The sequence below is a fragment of the Sphaeramia orbicularis genome, chromosome 5 (assembly GCF_902148855.1).
Source record: "Sphaeramia orbicularis chromosome 5, fSphaOr1.1, whole genome shotgun sequence".
NCBI classification, from domain to species: domain Eukaryota; kingdom Metazoa; phylum Chordata; class Actinopteri; order Kurtiformes; family Apogonidae; genus Sphaeramia; species Sphaeramia orbicularis.
The window spans coordinates 58,670,257-58,682,078 of record NC_043961.1 but is presented as its reverse complement, the minus strand read 5'-3'; the positions used below and the strand labels follow the sequence as shown (position 1 = coordinate 58,682,078).

The following is an 11,822-nucleotide window of genomic DNA, read 5'->3' as shown; positions in this document are numbered from 1 at the left end:
CACACCGTCATACAGGTACAAAATAGGGCGTGAAATGTACCTAGAGATCTCTGTAAAAGAGAGAAATCTTTAAACAACATGGCCGGTCAGTTGGAAGTACCTGTAGTTTTAAGATACACACTGACTGCATCATACATACATACAGGGGTTGGACAAAATAATGGAAACACCTTAAAAAATCAACAAAATATAATTTAATATGGTGTAGGTCCGCCTTTTGCGGCAATTACAGCCTCAGTTCTCCGAGGTATTGATTCATACAACTTGTGAATTGTTTCCAAAGGAATTTTAAGCCATTCTTCAGTTAGAATACCCTCCAACTCTTTTAGAGACGATGGCGGTGGAAATCGACGTCTTACTTGAATCTCTAAAACTGACCATAAATGCTCAATAATGTTGAGGTCTGGGGACTGTGCCGGCCATACGAGATGCTCAACTTCATTAGAATGTTCCTCATGCCATTCTTTAACAGTTCTAGCTGTATGGATTGGGGCATTATCATCTTGAGGTGAAGGTGTTTCCATTATTTTGTCCAACCCCTGTACATGCCAGTGGGCGGCTGCTGCCATGCAAGGCGCTGCCAGGCCCTACTGGGTGTAATGTAGAGTTCAGTGTCTTGCCCAAGGACAATTTGACACGTGGACAGTCAGAGCCAGGATTTGAACCACCAACCCTTCGGTCATTGGACGACCCGCTCTACCAACTGTCTTTTCTGAAGGGCCCACGACGTTTACCTTCCCTGGGGTCCACAACTGGTAGCAGTGCCCCAAGAAACCAGTATAATATTTGTGATTGTGTTTTGCGTTCTGAAACTACAAAAGCACTGAGCTTTTCTAGTTTAGTTCAGTTTTTATCCGCCAAGGCAGATCAGTGCACATGTGGGACAAGGAGTGTGTTTGTATGGGACAATGTGGGACATGTAACGGTAATGCTGGAACAAAGTCTAGATTTTTAAACAATGTGCATCTTATTGTCGAGCTTATAAATATGAAAAAAATTTTGATTTGGTTGCACACAGTATGCATATTCCTGCACTGGGCATTTATTTTTTGCACAGATTTCAACAACTTTTTTTACTTGTAAAAACAAAACAAAAAAATCTACTTGTTAAAAACTCAAAAAAGAAACCTCAAGTTTTGAATATTGTAATTAAATAGTTTTAGAAAATCAGCTTTTTTTTATTTGAGTACATGTTCTCAACCCTCAAAGGTAAACTAATCTATGTGCAATAAAACAAAAAGGCCTAACTGACAACATTAGAACAGCTGTTTCCACTTCCAGCCAACCTACAATTACTTGGACCAAAAACCTTTGTGCATCCGAACACAGAACAGTCAAACATTTAGCATTCGAACACAGTAATAAAAATAGAATAAGATGAAGTAAATATCCTGTGGAATTTTGTCAAAAAACAAATATCTACATACTGAACAAAAGCATATTTTGTCGCCTCAAGTCTCTCAGTTCAAACTCCAAACTTAAAAACAGGCAAAAGGGAATATGGATCAAATCTACCCAAACATCACACACAGACAGTGTCGCTTCAAGTTGTACTCGCCTCCATGTGTGATAGAGAAATAAGTTCGACATAGTTCGCAGAGTACCCTCTGTAACTCATCCCCCTTTCACTCATGTATAAACATTTTCCATTCTTTTCTGTAGTTGCATCTTCTTTTCTTGCGCGGAGTTTCCATGATTTCTGCCAATATTTGCATGCTGGTGTCTGAGGCTTTGTCCTTTGTTTTTTTGTGTGTCAGTGGGCGGAGCTCAGGAGGACGCCGGTGACAGGTTGATGGACTCCTGACCCCACGTGTATATTGGTTGATTGACAGCGGACACAGCCAATAGTGATAGCGCTGTCTCCGCTATAAAATGAAAAACATGTTTGGAGAAAGACGACTGTCCTGCACTGTGGAGAGCCAGAACCAATCACATGTGGGACATCGTCTCAATTTGCGGGACGTGGAAAAAATGGCCATAATGCTGTACAGTCCCCCCCCCAAATCAACACCAAAATTTAATCATTTTTTTCCTTGTGCCAGTATCAAAATTTCATCAAAATTTGTCCATACATTTGGAGTTATCTTGCTAACAAACAAACAGACAAACAAACCCCGATGAAAACTTAACCTCCGCTGTTCCTTGGCGGAGGTAATTAGCATACAATCTAGCACCAAAAAATACTATAAAAGTAAGACTGTATTTTGATTTTTAAGTATTTTAATTTATCTTTCTTGTCTGTTGCTTTCATCTCTGCCCACTTTCAGCCTTTGAAACCCGTAATAAATGCTCTGAACTTTCCATAGCAATCTCTAATTATGCAGAACAGAAGATATCTGAGTTGGAACGGTCACCTATTGGTCAAATTCCATGAAGAGTGAACAAAAGATAAGGACAAAAGGGAAACAAGCTGCCGAGAAAAGTGCAAAAATTAATACCTGGCTGACTTACATCCTCCTCCTCCCCCGTCGCATATTTTTACTTGATCTCAAATAATGGGCAGCCGTCCTGATTGGCCCCTTGGTTCTAAGATTAACAACAAGGCTGTGGCGTGTAAATATAAATTCATGCAGGATGTTGGGGTAAACGGTTTGTCAGTGCTGCAGCAGCGGTGGCGGTTGCGTGAAAAGAGATGTCAGGCTTTATTGTAGAGCTGTCTGAATCTGTCATGAACCCGATTTAATGAAACGCCTTTGATGGAGGGCGCTGACTTAATAACAGTGGCGTAGCTTCTCTCCCCCGTTTCTTACCAAAAATGAGCCTCATTCACACTCAGCCAGTGTAATTTTCTGATTTCATATTTCTTTAATAAGCTCAGTCAAAGAAGTATGGGTGGAAAAGAAAAAAAAAGACCTGCACTTTTGGGATTTCTGTGTGACGAGAATACCGTGATAGCGACGGTGACAGCTTTTGAAGTTAATTCCATTTCTCTGAACTAATTTTAAACGCTGCAATCTGAATCTGGTTTGAGCAGAAATCATGACGCACACAAACTGACTATGAAACAATCCACTAATGAAAAGTCATTTCCTCTGTGTCGTGTGTCTTTGTGTTTATTTTCCTTTTTGGTTTTCTGCAATTTTACACTGCAAAGGGAATCATAACACATTAAAATCTTCTATTTGTGATGTTGAACTATTCACTGTTGATTTCCTTGACCAAAATATTTGTTTTTTTTGTGGGGTTTGTGCCATTTAAGTGAAAAGCATGTACTTTTATCCTCTCTTTGTGCATAATTCTGTTTTATCTTATATTTATTTGGACCCAGTGAGAATACATGATAAGGTTTAGTGACAATCCTGCTGCAGGGAAACAAGGGGCAAAAGTTAATGTGTGGCTCGCATTTAATTTCTGCTTTCCTTACACATTAATAAGTCAATCAGAAAAAGTAATTAGCAAATATTTAGATAGTTGATTAATTTTCGGCCTCTTTTGGTCTATAGTCATATCTATAGATTTTGCTGGCTGATGAATAGTCAATTTGGAATCTAAGAGACTGCAAAGGTCTTTTTCACTCTTTCAAGTATTATGATTCTTATCTATATTCTTAATTAATACACACATCATGTACACAGATATAAGATATGGCTTTATGGTAGAAAGACAGTACTGTACAGTACAGGACTGTGCTAACCTACAAAAACTACCACCATTAACAAAACAAACAAAAACAAAAAACTTAAAACAATGCAATTACTCAGAAAGAAATCAGCTCAGTTTAGTGTGTATGTGACTGTGAAGGAAAAGTGATTTTGTTGAGTAAACATTGTAAATTAGCATCACTGTACCACAGTGGTGGCTGCTCGTCTTTCAGACAGGGGAAGCTCATTGTCGGCTTACATCAAAAAAAATTGTCAAATTATTTAAACATAAATTCGGCCCTCCATTCCTTGTGATTTGTGTATTTACAGTGTAAGAAATGAACAAGTATTTTCATAGTGGTTTCTCTCTCGATTTCACAGCAGAATGCGCGACGGTATTAACTGAACTGTGTCAGTGAAGGAGTAGATCTCAAAACAGCTGTCAATCAAACGGGATTCAGCCTTTCAATCGATCCTCCAATCAGCACGTGGAAGCCCAGCATCCAGCCCGGCCGAGCTCCGCCCACCGCTCCATTCACCTCCAGAGATGCGGAGTGTCCGGGGGCGGGACAACATCGTGGCATTTATCCAATTACCATCCAGTTTTGAGGCAATGAAAAACCAGTTCCACTCAGTCCCACTGAAGTGCATGGACGCTGAGCGTCTACGGACAAATGCACTGAGCAGAGATTGAATGAGAAAACACAGACACGGGAATGGAGGAGAAGTGAACAACACCGAGTCCGATGATTTGTGATAAAGCTGATTCTGAACGAACTCGTCTGTGAGATGAACGTGTTCTAACACATTTGTAGTCAATGAAATGTCAACACAACCGAACAGATTTAACCATTTAATTTTTGTAATTTTAGGGGAAGCTGAGCTTCCCTTGCAGTCTGTGAGAAATCGCCTCTGCTATACCAAGTATCAAATCCATATTTTGACGAGTGGTGCCAGGCACAACAAACCCTGCCCCTCACACATATTTTGCCCATCTATATTATAAAAGTCAAGTGGCCTCTGAGTGGTGCATATGTGTGTGTCTCTGGATTCACACACAATCTGTTCAGAGCTAAACTGCTACAGTTTGTCATACTTATGTATTTTTGGTCAAGGACCAGACTAGTGAAAATGGCAAGTTGATAGGACCAGTATTTTGGGAGATATTAGTAATTTTGGAATACAATAGCCTTACAATCCCGTTGCTATGCCCAGAATGCTTTGGCGGTGACTGCTGGACAAATGCGGTACAGCACATCCAGAACCTGTGGTTAGAAGTAAATGGGAAAATATTAAGAAGTCATAAAAAATTTGAACTTTGACCTTCTTTTACTAAAATGCAACAAGATCCATTCTGGGTCACTGCCAGTCTATAAACCCAATTTGGTATTAATTCAACCAGTAGTTTTGCCACTAAAGTGTAAACAAACAAACAAACAAACAAGTGGTTCCAGGCACAACAAACCCCACCCTTTGCAGCTATTGTAACTTCTTTTGGCATTGATCCAGCTGATGTCATCATGTATGTGCGTGTGCTGATGTCAGCATATCAATTGCCTCTAAATAAGTGCAAAGTTTGAAGTAAATTGAAACAAAATTGATGTTTTTAAAGACATTTTAAAGAATTCAACCAGTAGTTTTGCTGTTAGAGTGTTAAACATAGAAACAAACAAACCGAACCAAAAACAATACCCCTTGCCTCCCCTTTGGGGGTAATTATGTTGTTGTTTTTAAGCTTGTTTGATGTGATTCTAAATTGTGTACGAGTTAAATAGTCCACTCTTATGTAAGATTATCATTAGTCACTTGCAATAATGTAATGTTCAAATATCTTGTTTCCTTTGTTTTTGTCATATTAATTGGTGTTTCACCTAAATATTGCACTTCTGTTTTTCATTTATTGTCATTTTGTTCTCAGTAATATTTGTCTTTTTTTGTGTGAACCTCAGGAAGAAGTTACAGTGGAACAATAACTAATGGGGACCCTAAATAAATAAACAAGTCCTTCTGATGAAATGTTTTTATATACTGCAAACGATTGAGAAAATAATCAAACTCTCCAAATGTTACAGTGCCAGATGCTCCGATTGAAGCTAAAATGTGACAAGTGACATACAGGCAGGTAAGAGCAGCGACAGGCATTCTTGCACTCCCCTCTGAGTTCAAATCCTGTTTCCCAGTGTCATGTTTTGATGGGGGAGGTGATAGGACCTGAGCACTGCACTGTCAAGAGGTGAAAATAAGAGCTGACACTCCACTAATGGCCTTCTGACTGAGGTAGAGGTCACGCCATCGACTTATTGAATCATCTTTTTCAAGGGAGAATACGATGTGAAAAATAAATGAGAAATTGAGAAGTCATTTTAAACACTAATCAGCATTTCAACCGGATTTTAAGACGCGAATCGCGATGACGGCTGACTCTATTGATGTAATTCAATCGGCTGGAACATGCAGTGCGGACCTGAGCGGTGGCCAGCTGTAAAGCCAAGCAGATTTAACGGAAAGGTCAAACACATTGGTAGTCATCAGACACCTGTTTACCGAGCCTTCCTCTACCGCCACGTGTACAAACAGGACGCAAACTCACACATGGCATACTCTGCTTGTCTTCTCTACTCCTTATCTGCCACGTACATCGTTCCCCCCCCCCCCCCCCCCCCCCGCCACCTCCTCCCTTACTCCATTTAGAAGAAAATCATTGGAGCTTTAAAATGCCTGCCGCTGTGGATGTGGTTGCCGTGACATCCCAAGCTGTTGTCTTGGCAAACGCAGGCAAACAGAAAAGTGCAGACCAAGGTGTATATGCATGTGGACTTTAGTGCGTACAGTGTTATGGAATAACTGTGCGCTTGAAGGTGGGCAAAGATCATAATTGTCTATGGAAACATTTGCACAAAAGCGCAATCAGACACGAGCGCCTAACCGATCCGACAGCTTTTCAAACAGTCTAATGATTTAATAACACGCAGGCAGCTGAAGGTGGCATCTGCAGCAGCGTCAGGAATCGTTACGCTGTCTGACAGAAGACACACACCAGGCAGGAACACTTACTGTCTCCTACTGCTTCTGCATTTTTACGTCTTACCTACACAATGAACTTCTTTCTTGAACACTAAATAAGGTAAATTAGGACTGTTTTAGACATTCAGTCTGGCAGATGTGTGTGTGTGTGTGTGTTTATGTCAAATTTGTGTCTGCTTTGTGCTGGTAGCTCACAACTGTCTTGTTACGTCATAACAGCCTGAAAACTGAGCTCTGTGTAAATGACAGAATTCATATAAACACACAAATGTCACATACTACATACTGGACAGCACCTTTACAGACTTACAGGTTGTGTGGTGTTAGAAATCAGTATTTAACCCTTTATGCATGAATTATGAGAACCTTAGTTTTTTCTTGAGTGATTTTATTCCTCTTTAGGCATGAAAAAAACAATGCAACTGAATTTTTTTTTTTTGATGAACCTATTTTTCTTGGAATTAAAAAAATGTCCACTTGGCTGGACATTTTTTAACTCCATGAAAATGTAAATAATTAGTGTAGAAAACAGTTCGTCATCTTTTCATGGTCATCAGATATGACCCATTTGGACGTTCAGAGGCTCTGTAGTTACCGTGGAAACACCTCCATCTTCTACAACATTGATTCACTAATAAAAACCCATGGAGTTGGATGAATGACAGTGGATGGAGACACTTAATTAATGATAGATTTACTGAAAAAGTCACTATTTTTCTGTTTTCCCTCTTTCTGATTTAATAACCTTTGAATTCACTCTGAGTTTTAATAAACATCAACATGATCAACAGATTAAATATAATAAAATACCTACTTTACGCTGAAAAAATGCTAAATACAGAGGATAATATAATAATAAATGGTGATAAATACTTAAGAAAGGTTAAATAGAGAGAAAAAATCATTTGGGAACTCCCATCAAAGAAGTGCTGGGTCTTTATGGGTTAAATATTAATAACATTTTATTTCCTTGCCTTTATATTCACTCATGCAGATATTATGCAGGTACTGTTATAGAAGGTCAGCTTAAATTACATTGTAGAATAGCTGTCCACTGTAGTGACCACTACGCATGAAAGGGTTAATCAAATGTATTGGCAACCAGTATTTTAATCAAAGTATTCATTTTATAATCAAAAGTATTAATTTTATATTCAAAAGTATTAATTTTATATTCAAAAGTATTAATTTTATATTCAAAAGTATTCATTTTATGTTCAAAAGTATTCATTTTAGGTTCAAAAGTATTCATTTTATATTCAAAAGTATTATTTTATATTCAAAAGTATTCATTTTATATTCAAAAGTATTAATTTTATGTTCAAAAGTATTCATTTTCTATTCAAAAGTATTCATTTTAGGTTCAAAAGTATTAATTTTATATTCAAAAGTATTAATTTTATATTCAAAAGTATTCATTTTATATTCAAAAGTATTCATTTTATGTTCAAAATATTCATTTTGTATTCAAAAGTATTCATTTGCATGCCAGAAGTTAAATTTCAGTGTAATGCGATGGTTGTAACAGAGTCGTTGACTTTTTTTTCCTGGGAGACGCACAAAAGAACAAACACGTGTAGCCATCAAAAGAACACGTGAATTTATGCAAAGTTACAAAACGGGGCAGGCAGAAAGAACATGTGAGCTCATGGAAAGTTTCGGAAAACGTGGTGTACAAAAGAAGTACACGAGAGTGGGAATTTTTGAACATTCTGGGTAGTACTTTACTTTTTCCGGGAAAAAGTTACATACTTATATATGATAATTAAATACTGGGAATTAGTTGCATATGTATATGTTTTGACCAATCCTGACAGACACCGAAAAGACCATACCCTGTCGGAGACGAGCTAAAAAGGAGGGCTTCTGACGGGACTAGATTAATGTTCAAAATATGATAAAAAGGGAACGTAGGGGTTTGGTTTATACCTAAAACCCAACCTACTTTTGGTCCAATAAAAGTGGTCTCCCAGAGCGAAAAGTCAGTTGTTTCTGCAGATGTCTACTCAGTGTTTATTTTGTGTATGAATAAACACTTTATGTGGCTTGAATTCTGCTCGATCTCTGAGTTTGTCTCCGGCTCTGTTTTCAGGTGAGTAATTAGGGAAAGACTTATGGATTCATGATACTTAGGCTACGACTGGGGTTTTACAGATTTAATGAAAAATTGGTGACAAAAGTCATACGCAGCTTTAACTGATACATGTTTAAAATATCAGTTGGATAAAAAAGTAAAGGTGCATAATAATCTATGAAAGGGAAGCTCAGACACAGCTGTACAGTCTAATGCCAGATATCAGTATTTTCTCTTCACTTCACTTAAAGGGCTCATATTTGTCTAAACCCACTTTTATTCATCTGTGGTTCATTTCTTTGTGTATTTGGACCCGAATAGTTCATACAGTTTGAATTTGAACCCTCCAGGTGCTGCAAAGCTATCTTTACATTCATTGCTGCAAAAATCGAGTGGATTTCTACAACTAGTTTTAATTCCTGCTTAATTCGTTACGTTTTATGAGTAGTTACGTCATGAAATTTGCACATATAAGGTCCAGACTTCAGACGAACATTTCCCCGAGTACGACATAATTGTTTGTCAGCAGCAGCGGTTGTAGTAAAAACTGAAAATATTTCCAAACTTCGAGCCGATTACCTAAAATTTTCTGTTGCTGGTTGTATTAATGAACTCAAGCGGTTGAACGGGAAAGAAAGCACGGTCAACAACCTGGAGGGGGTGGGGCCTGAAGTAGCTCATTTGGATTTAAAGAGCCAGCGCTCCAAACCACCTTTCTGGTGTCATTACTCAGAAATAGGGTTGAAGATGGATCTGTGGAGTTGAATTAATGAAGAACTCAGACCCAAGCAGAGTATTTACAGTTTATGTAGATCACAGGGAAATGTTTGAAAATAAAGAATTTCATTTAAAAAAGCAAAATATCACTCCTTTAAAAAAAAAAAACCCACTGCAATTACACTGGTCTACAAGGAAAATGCTTCCAGAATAAAAGTAAGGAAATTTTACCACGAGAGTCACTGATAAAGAAAAATCAAGTCAAAAATGCTGGTTGGCTGAACTTTCCAAGATACAGCCTTGGGTCAAAATGTGAAATTCAAGAATTAAGGAGAGAATGGGTTTGACTCAAAAGGAATATTTGTCTCAGAGCTACAAGATCTACTTCAGAACACTGTCTGCACATTAGAATACATTCACTTTACAGGTTCTATTTAGTGGAAGATTTATAAAACTATTATATAAATGTACATAAACCAATATATATGTGTAATAACACTTAATCATATACCTTGAAAACATCAGCAAACCGGCGCTTTTGTCATTTATTTTCCAATTAATCTTATTAAAATACGTAATATTTAGCACATTTAATCTCTGAAGCAAATCATTTCTAAAAAAAATTGTAGACCAGTGTTTCAACAACAATAACAGAAACACATCTGTTGTGTATCTGGACTGCATTTGAAACTCCCTTACGGAAATGCTGCATTATTCATTATGATGGCTGGAACATTAAGCTTTACAGTGATGTTTTTAGTAATTGCAGTAACTACTCAATACATAATTTAATTCTGACATATCAGTGCAACTGTACACTCCCTTGCATGAGAGCACATTCAGCTTGGCAAAATCTGATTGAGCTCGCAGCTTTCTTAAAACATGGACAGTACAGGACAAAATTAAATGAAAAGGTTAATACAAATTCATCAGCCTCTGTGCACGGATGGATTTACAGCTGGCTCGGATCCCGCATCCTGTTACTTAGTCAGCATAATCCGAATTATGAATACTTTCCAATCACGTGACGAAACTTTACATTAGAGAGAATGTAATTTCCTACATCCAGTAAAGTAAAGGGAGAGACTATATCTTCTCTCCAACAGAACCATTAGTGGGTTTGTGGAAATGCACCTTAGGCTCGCTCGCTGCACTTAAGACTCGATCAGCCGCTGTAGTGCATTTTTTCTTTCTCAACCTCGATTTCCTTCACATTCCTCCGACTGAATATGCTTTTACAGAGTTCTATTATATAACAGACAATGCACAAAGTCTGCTTAGAATCAGCTGCAGAACTTCTGTACAAGTTCATTTACAAATTTGATCCAGTGCTATTGGAAACACGACAAAGTGAAAAAGTGATTTATGGAAGTTTGCTCCTTCTCCTCCATCCACTTGTCGCTCCCTCTCTCCTCTCCCTCCTTTCCCTAATGAATAATAGATCATTTCTCTGGCCTGTTTAGCTCTGTGGTGGAGTCTGAAGGGAGAGTAAACGATCAGGTTTCCACTGCAGACAGGAAGACCAGGACAGATAAGAGGAGGAACTAAGTTTCTCCTGGTCATCGTGCTCTGCAGGTCCCCTTTCAAGGGCAATGGGATCAGTATGTCCGAGCTGTCAACTTCAATATCACTGAACTCACTCTGTTTAACTTGTACTTGGAAGTGAAATGTCCAACTTTTATTCTGGCGTTTTGCCCTCTTCAGCTGGGGGGCTACATCTGAGGACTGTCTTCAAGATCTAGACCAGTGGTTTTCAACCTCAGGGTTGTGTGGAATTCAAATGGGGTCGCCTGAAATTTCTAGTAATTGTTAAAAAAAAAAAAAAAAAATAATAATAATAAGAGTTCAGAGAATGCAAACCTCTGCCAAGCACCCCGAATGGTGTACATGTGTGGATCGACTATTTATGTGCAAAACAAATTTCATAATGATATTTCACAAATTACATTTTTTTGATTTTTTGAAAATGGTGCATAAAAAATAAAAGTCAACAGAGTGGAACGGAAAAGAAATGGAGCGGAACAATATTTCGTACAAAGTTGAAGCTTGGTACCAGTCATGTGTATGTCAAATGATATTAAATTCCAATCAATATTAGTTGAGTTATAATGAAAAATGTGTGGTAAATGGCATTTTCAATGTTAAATGTAAATGTCCACAGAGTCCACATTCCACAGCGGATGTGGACAATTTTGTGCCAGATACAAGATATTGTTCTAAGCTACTGGTGTATGAAATTGGAAGCTAATCAGAGTCGTTCTGAAATTTTTTTTTTTTTTTTAATAAATTTTTGAAAATTGCTCAATGACGAGAGACAGGAAAATCTGAGATTTTGTGAGCTTGTTGTGACCTTGAACTTTGGCCTACTTGGCCCAAAATTTAATGGGTTGGTCCCAGGGCCTAGGCCTATCTGTGGGTAAAATTTG

General features: G+C 38.0%; 1 protein-coding gene across 3 annotated transcripts in view; it reads right to left on the bottom strand.

Annotated features, from left to right (window-relative positions):
• rnf123 (ring finger protein 123) overlaps positions 1-11,822 on the bottom strand; it is a 276,643-nt gene that overhangs the window by 43,067 nt on the left and 221,754 nt on the right. The window lies entirely within an intron of this gene.